Source organism: Oncorhynchus clarkii, chromosome 1 (genome assembly GCF_045791955.1).
Source record: "Oncorhynchus clarkii lewisi isolate Uvic-CL-2024 chromosome 1, UVic_Ocla_1.0, whole genome shotgun sequence".
NCBI lineage: Eukaryota > Metazoa > Chordata > Actinopteri > Salmoniformes > Salmonidae > Oncorhynchus > Oncorhynchus clarkii.
Window position 1 is genome coordinate 46,285,205 of NC_092147.1, and position 14,504 is coordinate 46,299,708.

At 41.7% G+C, this 14,504-nt stretch overlaps 1 long non-coding RNA gene across 1 annotated transcript; it reads left to right on the forward strand.

Moving 5' to 3' along the window:
• The first annotated feature begins 2,328 nt into the window (after window positions 1-2,328).
• Window positions 2,329-13,741, forward strand: LOC139416393 (uncharacterized). The gene is made up of 3 exons (XR_011635091.1): window positions 2,329-2,402; window positions 13,135-13,230; window positions 13,505-13,741. It is a non-coding gene; the product is annotated as an uncharacterized lncRNA (long non-coding RNA).
• The last annotated feature ends 763 nt before the right edge of the window (window positions 13,742-14,504 follow it).

Consider the following 14,504-nt stretch of genomic DNA (forward strand, 5'->3'; position numbering starts at 1 on the left):
AAAGAGTTCAATCTTGGTTTCATCAGACCAGAGAATTGAATTTCTCATGGTCTGAGAGTCTTTAGGTACCTTTTGGTAAACTCCAAGCGGGCTGTCATGTGCCTTTTACTGATCAAGGGAAACAGGATGCACCTGAGCTCAATTTCGAGGCTCATAGCAAAGTTTCTGAATCTTAGGTAAATAAGGCATTTCTGTTTTTATTTTTAATTAATTAGCAACAGTTCCCAAAAGACTGTTTTTGCTTTGTCTTTATAATACAAAATAATAATTTAATCCATAATAGAATAAAGCTGTACCGTAACAAAATGTGGAAAAATTAAAGGGGTCTGAATACTTTCCAAATGCACTGTATATAGGCCTATGCTTATACATAAGCTCTAATATGCAAATGGGTGTTTTGAATTAATCATCACCTTAGAAAGCGCTGTCCATTTCGTGGTGTTAGGCTTTGAAACAACATCCACAGCAACCATGTTTTCCACTCAGTTTTAACCTGTTATTGAACATCTTTCTTCAAATTGATCATTCACCGTGAGGTGAGTTTTTAAAAGTACATACTGTTTTGATGATAAGTGTTTGATGTGATTTTCAATTGCATTTGCATCGATGACAGAGTCATTTAGAGGGACAATAGAGCCCCGCGTACCAGGCCATTAGCAACCTGATGATGTCCAGAGTGCATAAGAGGAGATTACCTTGCCTCAACGGTCACGTAGAATTTTACTGCGGTCATGACTGCCCGGTGTGGCGGTAATACAGTCACCGCAACAGCTCTAACCATGTCACATATGTGCAGATATGTGCATCACGTCATTGCTCTTTCTCTCTCTGCTGTGTCTACTGAGCTGTTGGGGCCCCCCCTGCAACCTCATTGGATAAAGCTGGGCAGGCCTCTAACTAGTTGTCACTCAAATGGGAGGGGCTGGAGCTCATTTGCTTGAACTTGAATTGGCCCACGTGGGGGGGACATGTAGGGAAAATGGCGCAGCACAACTTCAAGAAAACAGTTGCTTTCAAACTAGGGATTTTGTGGCTAATTGAGTTAAAACAGTAATTCTACATGCATGAACTACACATTGACACATCCCAGCCCAAAGCAGAGGTGTAAAACATACTTAGTTGCCAAAGTACCGGAGCATGTCTTTAATACCCATACAAATGTGGACCTCCCAATGCATACTTACACAGTACAGTATGTTAAGTGCATTACGTTTATGCACAGCATATTAATCTGCTCAACATCCACACGCTCACATCCATCCACACCTATTTTCAGTGGACAATTGGATAAATGTATTTAAAGACCCATTTGGAAGGAAAGTGACCAGAAAGAAACACAGAGGAAACAGTCACAGTACGGTGTTTCAGCTTGTCTGATAGCTCTCTAGATGCACTCTAGATCAAAGAGTCTCCCGGGCCCCGTATAAAGTCTCTGTTGTGATAAGAGTTCAGCATGACTGTGTTCCAGCGCCTCACACAGACCCATTACTCTATCAATACTGACATCAAAGTCTCACCCGGGTTGTCACTTAACTTCTCTCTGACGAAGAAAACGGCGTTCAAGTTTCAGAGCACTGTGTTTCGTATGATAATGACGCCAGAGAAGGACTCGGTGTGAGTCAAGGGTAGTAGCCCACATTAGACGGGAGTAAACGCAAAGATTCCTCACGCGTCAAAGCACGACGTGTCATTTGGTTAGTGACGATATCAGAATGTACAGATAGAACCGTTCAGACTGATGCAGATGGACAGAATGAGAGACACACCGGTTATAAAAAAAAAGAAACTGCTAACAAATACTTCACTCTGCCTGTAACGGTTTTCTTTGGGTGAAGGAGAGTCGGACCAAAACGCAGCGTGATGATGATTCATGTTTGTTTAATAAAAGGAAAAAACTATACATGAATAACCTACAAAATAATGAAATGTGAAAACCTAAACAGTCCTATCTGGTGCAAACACAGAGACAGGAACAAGGACAATCACCCACAAACACACAGTGAAACCCAGGCTACCTAAATATGGTTCCCAATCAGAGACAATGACTAACACCTGCCTCTGATTGAGAACCATACCAGGCCAGACATAGAAATAGACAAACAAGACATCCAACATAGAATGCCCACCCAGCTCACGTCCTGACCAACACTAAAACAAGGAAAACACACACGAACGATGGTCAGAACGTGACACTGCCGTTCGCAATCCATATTCCAAAGCACTTCCCACAGACCTGGTGCTCTAAGATCCCCGTTGGATTTTATGACACAGCATGAGCAAAATGAGAGTTGAGTTCATAACACTGATTTGTTTTGTTTGGGACTGTTAGGGCTACACAGCGCTTCACCTGGCCTCTATACACGGACACCAGCACGTCATCCAGCTCCTGATCAACATCTACAGTAAGTGATTACACCGACCTGACTCGCTTACTCTACTTTTGTTCTAATCATAATGCAGCACGTCTATCTGATATCTTTGCCGTAATCAGACCCTCAACACACACTAGAAACGCATCCCTACAACTGTTTGCCTACGACTACTGTTCTTGCACGTGTTACATTGTAGCTGCTGTAAAGTGTTTAAAATGCATATTGCACACAGGATATGACATATGGGTTCAGGCTCGGACACTGCGAGAGAAGGCTGGATATGCAGATCATGCATTCGAGGCTTGTCTAAAAGCCAATCTAAAGAATAGCGCATCCCAAATGACCTTGGTTAGAGCTGAAACAGAGCACCAAACTCCTCCATCAGATGACAAGGCTAGACGCTGCCGAGCCAACTCTCAAAAGATAGCAAAAGGAGAGGCTGATAAGTACATATGGGCTCTAATGTGTCTAACCAAGCTATGAAGCCCAGTGGAGCAATTCATGATCAAGTTGTGCATCTCAAATGGTACCCTATTCCCTATATAGTGCACTACTTTTGACCAGAGCCATATGGGCCCTTCCTCTAGGCCCTGGTCAAAAGTAGTGCACTATATAGGGAATAGGGTGGCATTTGGGACTCAGCCTCAAATCTGCAGGATCCCTGTGGTGGTGTGCCAGGTCAGAGGCCTTGGTTGTGGAACCCTCCTGCCAGTATAGACAGCCATATGCTTAGAGTCAGCCTGTACCATTCACCCAGACACACAGGCCCTCAGCGTCGCTGTCTTCAGACACTCTCTCTGTACACAAAAGCATGTTTCCATATGGCCAATGAGAATAATGAGTCTGGTCTCTCTCTGCCAAGGACCCCCCTCTACAAATCCCTTTTTTTTGTGTCTTTCAGAGTCAATGAGATTGAGGCGAGGTAGGGAGGAAGGCAGGGAGGGAGGATGGGCGTTTGGCCTGTCAGTCAAGTGCTCCTGTTGCTGTGTGACAGTTTAGCTCAGGGATAGGCAACCCTGGTCCTGTAGTGCCGCGGGCACTTCATGTTTTTGATTGAACTAACCTGGAAGACCAGGTGTGCTGTGTCTTGTTTTGCACGCTTTGTACAAAATAATAAAATGCAAGACGACAGCTGTTTATTAGTTAGCTATAACTGGCATGTTCATGTGTCTCCGGCCACGATCAACTGGAAAAAATGACCTCATGACCTGGGTGGTCTTAACCAATCATATCACAGTATAATACGACGGTAGAATGCAACCAATACATGCTCTGTAGTTTGAACTCAAGGTAAGTAACCATTTATTCTGCATACTGCACCAACTGCATCAACATAACAGACTCTGAAACAATGACTCAACATACTGTTACTTTTAAAATAAAGATTTCTCAGCAACTCAGCTTTTCACTGTAGCAATGACATCAAAACACTTCAAATGAATTCGATACCAAAGCATTTCAAGTAAACTTTTTAAAAACAAGTTTATAGTCTGGAACTCTTTTAGGGCAGCGATCATACTACATCCTTTGACATTTCACAGGTATAGGACCGCTCTAGGCTTGACCTCTCTTTGTAAACGTAGCTCTTTATTAGTTAGCTATAACTGGCATGTTCATGTGTCTCCGGCCAGGATCAACTGGAAAAAATGACCTCATGACCTGGGTGGTCTTAACCAATCATATCGCAGTATGATACGGCGGCAGAATGCAACCAATTACAATTCAGAATGTTGACACATATCAATATTATATGTTGAATTTAGACGATCACTGAACTGATCAATTAGCTAAGTAGCTCAGTGTGGTGCCTAGTTGGGACAAAATCCTGCACGGCTTGCAGCACTCCAGGAACAGGATTGCCTACTCCTGGTTTAGCAATGGTGTGTTGCAAACATGCACCCAATTTGTCTGAACCTTATTTCTCTATGCAAATTGGTGTTTTTTCCCTTGATTCTGTCTTCGAAAGGACCAAAGAAGTGACACACACAGTCTCCTGGGAGAACTGTTTGAATTAATGTAATTCTCTAAATCCTATTCCACCCCTGTTGGACAAGTCTCAACACTCCAACATTTAACAATAGGCTTTTATTTTGAAAACTGTAAGCAACGATACTGCGTAACCATAGCGAAGGACGATTTGATTAAAAGTGAAGGAACGGTTAGTCCAACTATATTTGTTTGTTTCAACCTGAGCTCTCGACCTCACCATACACACAGTGCCTTCAGAAAGTAGTCACGCCCCTCGACTTTTTCCACATTTTGCTTTGTTACAGCCTGAATTTAAAATGGATTACATTTAGTTTGTTTTGTCACTGGCCTACACACAATACCCCATAAATGTCAGTGGAATATATACATATATATTTTTTTATAATTAATAAAAAAAGAAAAGATGAAATGTCTTGGGTCAATAAGTATTAAACCCCTTTGTTATGGCTAGCCTAAATAAGTTCAGGAGTAAAAATGTGCTTAACAAGTCACATAATAAGTTTATAACACTCTGTGTGCAATAATAGTGTTCATCTCTGTACGCCACACATACAAGTATCTGTAAGGTCCCTCAGTTGAGCAGTGAATTCCAAACACAGATTCAACCACAAAGACCAGGGAGGTTTTCCAATGCCTTCTAAAGAAGGGCACCTATTGGTAGATTGGTAAGACACAAAAAGCAGACATTGAATATCCCTTTGAGCATGGTGAAGTTATTACTTACACTTTGGATGGTGTATCAATACACCCAGTCACTACAAAGATACAAGCGTCCTTCCTAACTCAGTTGCCTGGAGAGGAAAGCAACTGCTCATGGATTTCTCCATGAGGCCAATGGTGACTTTAAAACAGTTACAGAGTTTAATGGCTGAGATAGGAGAAAACTGAGAATGGATCAACAACAGTAGTTTCTCCACAATACTAACCTAATTGACAGAGTGAAATGAAGGAAACCTGTACAGAATAAAAAATATTCCAAAACATGTATCCTGTTTGCAACCAGGCACTAAAATTATTACTGCCCTAAAATGTGGCAAAGCATGAATTAAATTTTGAATGAATGAGTTACATTTTATTTTTGTGTCAAATCGCCAATTGGCACACCATCCCTTATGGGATTAATTGACAAATAAACAAACATTACAATAATTCACTGTGGATATTCAATTATAATTCTTCTTCCGGTGTTCTCTGCAATGCACATCGCATAAATAGTGAAAAAATGTCATGTAAAAATCAATACATAATAGTAAATAAGGTTATACAAAAAAATGATTATATCCCTAGAGCAGTAAAAGAATATACATACATACATAACATTCATAATAAATACAGAAAAAAAGAAACCGAATGAATTTCAACCCAGTCTGGCACAAAGAGAAGATTCATATGGGAGACAAGCCTATACACAATCTATATACACACATGCCATTTACCACGTAGAAGATTCATATGGGAGACAAGCCTATACACAATCTATATACACACATGCCATTTACCACGTAGAAGATTCATATGGGAGACAAGCCTATACACAATCTATATACACACATGCCATTTACCACGTAGAAGATTCATATGGGAGACAAGCCTATACACAATCTATATACACACATGCCATTTACCACGTAGAAGATTCATATGGGAGACAAGCCTATACACAATCTATATACACACATGCCATTTACCACATAGAAGATTCATATGGGAGACAAGCCTATACACAATCTATATACACACATGCCATTTACCACATAGAAGATTCATATGGGAGACAAGCCTATACACAATCTATATACACACATGCCATTTACCACATAGAAGTTAAAAATTGTATTTTAGGTAGCCCTTTTTCTTTTATTCCAGGCTTTATCTAAATATTCTGCAAACGGAAATACACAATGGACAAAAAAACATTTCAGTTACTCCTCATCTCTCAGCCACAGAATGCCAGGGTATATCTGGTGTTCTTTCTGGAATAAGAGCAAGCGTATATTGTGGTAGAAAGGGCAATAGAGGATAAAATGAGTTTCATTCTCTATTTCTTCGAGGTCACAATAGTTACATAGGCTTTTCTCTTCCATTTCACCACAATACTGACCTGTTTCAATACGCAGAGGCAATATCCCTGATCTTACCTGTGCACATAGCGATCTCTTGCTTTTAGGTAGGTTATACATAACATATCTCTCACACACAAATTCACCCTTAATCAAACAAAAGGTTCTCAATTTGGGTTTATGATTCATCTCCTCCACCCATTTTTTTTCATATTGCATCAACAGTTTTTTAATCATATCTATGTCTCCCTTAATTTGGTTTTCGTACAGATGTTCACAGTCAGACTGTTGAAAAAGGTCAGACATTTCAGTTGCCCAGACTCCACCTCTGGATAGATCCCATTGAAAAACTTGACTAGCTATTCTGGCAGTTGGCATGTCCAACAGTCTATTCCAAAGTCTCACCATACATGCCTTCCATTTCACCTCACAGGGTTCCCGGCCCATGTCCCCAGTTATTTCAGGGTATAGGTGCAAACGTGTGGACACCTAAAAAGTAACATACTGCTCTGTTATGGACATAGTACCTGGTTGTGCAAAGCGTGTGCAAAGCTGTCATCAAGGCAAAGGGTTGCTATTTGAAGAATCTCAAATATAAAATATAAAATCCCTCGTCCTCTCAACTACAATCACCTCTGTTTCGCAGCCTAAGGCCTACCGACGTCAACTGGTTCACTTTGGAGATTTAGGTCCTCGTTTTCATCAGCTGGAAGTCCTGCAACCATGATAGAACTTTGTTGTTTTGTCAGCACCTATTCTCCCAGATGCTAGGAATTCTACACGGGACTCCAGACGTCCAACTTCAAGAGCTATGTGGTCTTGTAGCTGCTTGTTATTATTCTCCAGTTGAGTCAGCAAAACTGTATGATTATCAACTTGACTTTTCATTCCTTTTTCAATACTAAGCTTCATTTCGTCCATCTTCTTTTTTATTTAGACTCCTTATCTCCGTCATGAGATTAGCCATGCTATTGGCACTTTCTTTGATCAATTCGGCTCCGTGCTATTGGCACTTTCTTTCTTTGATAAATTCGGCTCCATGCTTTTCTCACCACTGCGTAGATTTCTACCAGAGTCCATATCTTTGAAGCTTTTCTGTTATTGCCTTTCAAGGTAGATAGCCAGCTAAATGTATAGCTAGGCTCGCCAGATTACTCTCCAAACATTCCCCGACATGACTGCCAATTGACTGTCTGTCACCCTCACGCGATTCAGACTTGCCTCCATTTACGGGCTGGTCTCTTTAAAAAGTTTTGAAAGAGTTTGGTTCCATAAAGAAGCAGCAGCGTTTTTTAACTTACAGTGCCTTGCGAAAGTATTCGGCCCCCTTGAACTTTGCGACCTTTTGCCACATTTCAGGCTTCAAACATAAAGATATAAAACTGTATTTTTTTGTGAAGAATCAACAACAAGTGGGACACAATCATGAAGTGGAACGACATTTATTGGATATTTCAAACTTTTTTAACAAATCAAAAACTGAAAAATTGGGCGTGCAAAATTATTCAGCCCCTTTACTTTCAGTGCAGCAAACTCTCTCCAGAAGTTCAGTGAGGATCTCTGAATGATCCAATGTTGACCTAAATGACTAATGATGATAAATACAATCCACCTGTGTGTAATCAAGTCTCCGTATAAATGCACCTGCACTGTGATAGTCTCAGAGGTCCGTTAAAAGCGCAGAGAGCATCATGAAGAACAAGGAACACACCAGGCAGGTCCGAGATACTGTTGTGAAGAAGTTTAAAGCCGGATTTGGATACAAAAAGATTTCCCAAGCTTTAAACATCCCAAGGAGCACTGTGCAAGCGATAATATTGAAATGGAAGGAGTATCAGACCACTGCAAATCTACCAAGACCTGGCCGTCCCTCTAAACTTTCAGCTCATACAAGGAGAAGACTGATCAGAGATGCAGCCAAGAGGCCCATGATCACTCTGGATGAACTGCAGAGATCTACAGCTGAGGTGGGAGACTCTGTCCATAGGACAACAATCAGTCGTATATTGCACAAATCTGGCCTTTATGGAAGAGTGGCAAGAAGAAAGCCATTTCTTAAAGATATCCATAAAAAGTGTTGTTTAAAGTTTGCCACAAGCCACCTGGGAGACACACCAAACATGTGGAAGAAGGTGCTCTGGTCAGATGAAACCAAAATTGAACTTTTTGGCAACAATGCAAGACGTTATGTTTGGCGTAAAAGCAACACAGCTCATCACCCTGAACACACCATCCCCACTGTCAAACATGGTGGTGGCAGCATCATGGTTTGGGCCTGCTTTTCTTCAGCAGGGACAGGGAAGATGGTTAAAATTGATGGGAAGATGGATGGAGCCAAATACAGGACCATTCTGGAAGAAAACCTGATGGAGTCTGCAAAAGACCTGAGACTGGGACGGAGATTTGTCTTCCAACAAGACAATGATCCAAAACATAAAGCAAAATCTACAATGGAATGGTTCAAAAATAAACATATCCAGGTGTTAGAATGGCCAAGTCAAAGTCCAGACCTGAATCCAATCGAGAATCTGTGGAAAGAACTGAAAACTGCTGTTCACAAATGCTCTCCATCCAACCTCACTGAGCTCGAGCTGTTTTGCAAGGAGGAATGGGAAAAAATGTCAGTCTCTCGATGTGCAAAACTGATAGAGACATACCCCAAGCGACTTACAGCTGTAATCGCAGCAAAAGGTGGCGCTACAAAGTATTAACTTAAGGGGGCTGAATAATTTTGCACGCCCAATTTTTCAGTTTTTGATTTATTAAAAATGTTTGAAATATCCAATAAATGTCGTTCCACTTCATGATTGTGTCCCACTTGTTGTTGATTCTTCACAAAAAAATACAGTTTTATATCTTTATGTTTGAAGCCTGAAATGTGGCAAAAGGTCGCAAAGTTCAAGGGGGCCGAATACTTTCGCAAGGCACTGTATGTTTGGGGCAAATCCAATATAACACATTACTGAGTACCACTCTCCATATTTTCAAGCATAGTGGTGGCTATGCTTGTAATCGTTAAGGACTGGGGAGTTTTTCAGGATAAAAAAAAATAAACGGAATGGAGTTAAGTACAGGCAAAATACTAGAGGAGGTTCAGTCTGCTCTCCACCAGACACTGGAAGATGAATTCACCTTTCAGCAGGACAATAACCTAAAACACAAGGCCAAATCTACACTGGAGTTGCTTACCAAGAAGAAAGTGAACGTTCCTGAGTGGCCAAGTTAGTTTTTTCTGCTTGAAAATCTAAGACCTGAAAATGGTCATCCTACAATGATCAACAACTAATTTGACAGAGTTGAAGAACTCTGAAAATAATAATGGGCAAATGTTGCACAATCCAGGCGTGGAAAGCTCTTAGAGACGTACCCATAAAGATTTACAGCTGTAATCGCTGCCAAAGGGGATTCTAACATACACTACATTACCAAAGGTATGTGGACACCTGCTAGTTGAACATCTTGTTCCAAAATCATGGGCATTAATATGGAGTTGGTCCCACCTTTGCTGCTATAACAGCCTCCACTCTTCTGCGAAAGCTTTCCACCAGATGTTGGAACATTTCTGCGAGGACTTGCTTCCATTCAGCGACAAGCATTAGTGAGGTCGGGCACGGATGTAGGGCGGTTAGGCCTGGCTCACAGTCGGCATTCCAATTCATCCCAAAGGTGTTCGATGGGATTGAGGTTAGAGCTCTGTGCAGGCCAGTCAAGTTCTTCCACACTCTTCCCGACACAGCATTTCTGTACGGACCTCGCTTTGTGTACGTACGGGGGCATTGTCAAGCTGAAACAGGAAAGGGCCTTCCCCAAACTGTTGCCACAAAGAATTGTCTAGAATGTAATTGTATGCTGTAGCGTTAAGATTTCCCTTCACTGGAACTTATAGGGGTCTAGCCAGAACCATGAATAACAGCCCCAGACCACTATACCTCCTCCATCAAACTTTACAGTTGTCACTATGCATTGGGGCAGGTAGTGTTTTCCTGTCATCCGTCAAATCCAGATTGGTCCGTCTGACTGCCAGATCACTCCAGAGAACGCGTTTCCATTACTCCAGAGTCCAATGGCGACGAGCTTTACACCACTCCAGCCAACTCTTGGCATTGCGCATGGTGATCTTAGGCTTGTGTGCGTCTGAAGCTCCCGATGAACAGTTCTTGTGCTGACATTGCTTCCAGAGCCAGTTTGGAACTCAGTAGTGAGTGTTGAAACCGAGGACAGGCGATTTTTACGCGCTTCAGCCCTCGCCAATCGCATTTGTTGAGCTTGTGTTGTGGCCTACCACTTCGCGGCTGAGACGTTGTTGCTCCTAGACATTTCCACTTCACAATAACAGCACTTTCAGTTGACCAGGGCAGGTTAGCAGGGCAGACATTTGACAAACTAAGTTGTTGGAAAGGTGGCATCCTATGACGGTGCCACGTTGAAAATCACTGAGCTCTTCAGTAAGGTCATTCTACTGCCAATGTTTGTCAAGGTAGACTGCATGACTGTGTGCTTTGTTTTATACACCTGTCAGCAACAGGTGTGGCTGAAATAGCTAAATCCACTAATTTGAAGGGGTATCGACATACTTTTTGTATGTATAGTGTATATTGACTCGGGGTTGAATACTTATCTAACCAAGATATATTAGCGTTTTATTTTTCATAATTGTTTTTACAAATGTTAGTATTTTGAGTAGGTCTTTGACACAAAAAAAATACAATTAAATCCATTTTAAACGCACATTGTAACACAACAAAAATGTGGAAAAAGACAAGGGGTGTGAATACTTTCTGAAGGCACTGTAGAGAGATAGGTGAGTCTCTGCAGACAGACATGCAGCAGTAGTTGTCTAACTCTTGTTTACCAGAGCTGCAAGGGAGTGTCAGTAGGAGGAAACTGTCAGTAATGAACAGAGTCAGTTACACATCCATTACTGTCTCTGTGTGAGCGAGAAAACAACCTTTGCGGGCCCTCTACCTCATTTAAACTGCTTTATAATTGCTTGGTCTACACAGATATGTACATCTACAGTATCATGTACCTTTGTGGGGCGAAATAAGTACTCTGACTGAATTTACAGTTTTTTTTACCCAACTATTGTAAATGTATCATATTCACAGTCCAATCAACAAATAACAGCAATTTGCATCAATTACACAGACAGGATGATCTTCATAATACTCATGTTTATATTATATTATCCAATAGATTGACTTTTTGGCATTCCTTTCTGAAACTATACCAATGGACATATTGTTTACCCTTGGCCTGTTTTTATCTACAGTGCCCTAGGACTGTATGTATTAAGCATCTCGGAGTAAGAGAGCTGATTTAGGATCAGTTTTGCCTTTTAGATCACAATTAATAAGATTACATGGACAGGGGGGACTTGCCCCTCATCTGCATATGGTCATGAGAGGTTTAAATGCTGTTTTGCATCAAGCAGCCCCAAAATGGCAATCAAAGCAGACACAGCACACCCTTATTCATTCAGATTGGATTGGCAGGGCTGGCAGATGGTAACTGTGCGGCTGCAGCGAGAGGGAGAGAACCTGAATACAGAATGAGACGTTTTAAAATCGGTGGATCCTGTGTCATTCATTCTGAAGAGGTATTACAGGCTGTTGATTTGCCTTCAGAAAGAATAGAGGAGCTGCTGACCTTTCTCTCAGTCACTCTCTCTCTGCCCGCCCTCCTCTCAAAAGCACAATTCCCTCTCCTCCACTGCATGTTATCTCAGATAATTACCTGCCGCCTTTCTCCAGAGTCCCTGGGGGCCTCTCTCTCCCTCCCTCTCACTCAGCCGCTCCATTGTGGAAGGGAATGGAGGAGGAAAAGAGGAAAGTAAAAAGAAGAGTGGAGGGGGAGTTTTCAGCCTATCTTCCTGCTAGCCAACAAGCTATTTCTTAATGAGGCTCTCAGGTATTGGTGGTGGAGGCTCCCCTCCCAGTTGAGAGCCTCTGTACACAAGAGTGTAACAGTGATGAGCATTGTGGGAAAACACGGGGCCAATAGCCAGAGACCGCACCACCTCCCGCCCATCACACTGTGGAGATGAGTTTTAATGACACCCCACAGGTACTTCTTTAAAAAAAACGTCAGATACGGGAGCTGAGGAGCAAGTCGCTCCTGTGTCCTTCACTCCTGTTCACTCACTGACAGTTTGAGATACGACTCAAAACCATTAGTGCTGCTGGCCTACAGTATGAGCCAGCTGAACTGCCTCTAGCCTAGTTTCTAGGCTACTGTGTGTGTGTGTGTGTGTGTGAGGGATTTAGGGAATACACTATCATATTATTTGCTATTTTGCATGTTATGAATGGATTTATATGTAAATAAATGAATTATTGGGACCATATCAAATGATCTCCTGACTTTGCAAGTCAGATATGTTCAAAATCTAGTGTCTTGCACAGTGAGCTCAAAAAGTATTGGGGCAGTGACACATTTTTGTGTTGTTTTGGTCTCTGTATTCTACAATATCTATGAGGTTAAAGTGCACACTGTCAGCTTTAATTTGAGATGTTCATCCATATCGGGGGAAAATACCCTCAAATTAAAGCTGACAGTCTGCACTTTAACCTCATAGTCATTGGATCATTTCAAAGTGTTGGAGTACAGAGCCAAAACAACTGCAAACAATTGTCACTGTCCCAATACTTTTGGGCCTCACTGTATGTCTAAGTATCGATATACAGAAAAGATCTTCTTCCCCATTTGATCAGATGCCAGAACTAACATCAGGGACTACCATGGCAAGCTTGCAGCCCATTACTGGAGTGGCAATGCTGATGTGTTCAACAAACCAGGCTCACAGTCATGTAAGTGCTTTTACTGTGTGGCCTTCCTGTGGTTTCCTCTTGTAGCTAAAGGGAACACCACATCCACCCCAACAGTTAGTCAATCCATGTAGTAGGCATAGTAGGTGGTGTTGTTTCAGCCGTCTCATCCACTAATGATGTAGTTTGGTATAGTTTGAGTAGAGCTGTTGTAATTAATGGGTTGCATGTGTCCTTTCATGTGTCCTCTCGCTTTCTGTAGACCATGGCATGCCGATACTGATGAAACATGCCTTTTTGGTCCTCCCCCTCTCAGGTGGGAAATGGTCATCAAAAGGAGGAAGAAAGGCCCAGCGCTACACCAACCTACCCTCTCTGCTCCTCTCTCGTTCGCGGAGCCAGGGGAACCTCAACAACCTGGAGTTTGGGACTGCGCCTCAGACCCCACGGCCCCCCCGCTCCCCATCCAGTATAGACTTCCACAGCTTTCAATCCCCACAGCTCTATGGAGATCATTTCTGATTAAAGATAGATAATAATTGTTTTATTTTGCATCCCAAATGGCACCCTATTCCCTATATAGTGCATATATATATATATATATATATGCAGGACACATGAAACCCATTAATATATACACACACACACACACACACACACACACACACACACACACACACACACACGGAGTGAACCATGTAGGGAATAGGGTGCCATTTTTATTACGATCATGGCTATAAAGTATGATTGGTCACTTCAGAGAAGCACAAAAGGATTTGATTGATTGAAAGTTAAAGAAAGTTGTTCAACTGTCTGGCACAGGTCTCTCTCCTTACTATGGAATTTAGCATGTACACTGAACATAAATATGAACGCAACATGTAAAGTGTTGGGCCCATTTTTTTAATGAGCTGAAATTAAAGATCCCAGAAATATTACATTCGCACAAAAATAATATTTCTCTCAAATTTTGTGCACAAATTTGTTAACATCCCTGATAGTGAGCATTTCTCCTTTGCCAAGATAATTCACATTTGGCCCAGCGTTGTGCAGGTTTGGTCGGGGTAGGCTGTCATTGTAAATAAGAATTTGTTCTAAACTGACTTGCCTAGATAAATAATAGTTAACATTATAATAAATTACACAGGTACGCCTTGTGCTGGAGACAATAAAAGGCCACTCTAAAATGCAGATTTTTATCACACAACACAATGCCACAGGTGTCTCAAGTTTTGAGGGAGCGTGCAATTGGCGTGCTGACTGCAGGAATGTGCACCAGAGCTGTTGCCAGAGAATATAATGTTCATTTCTCTACC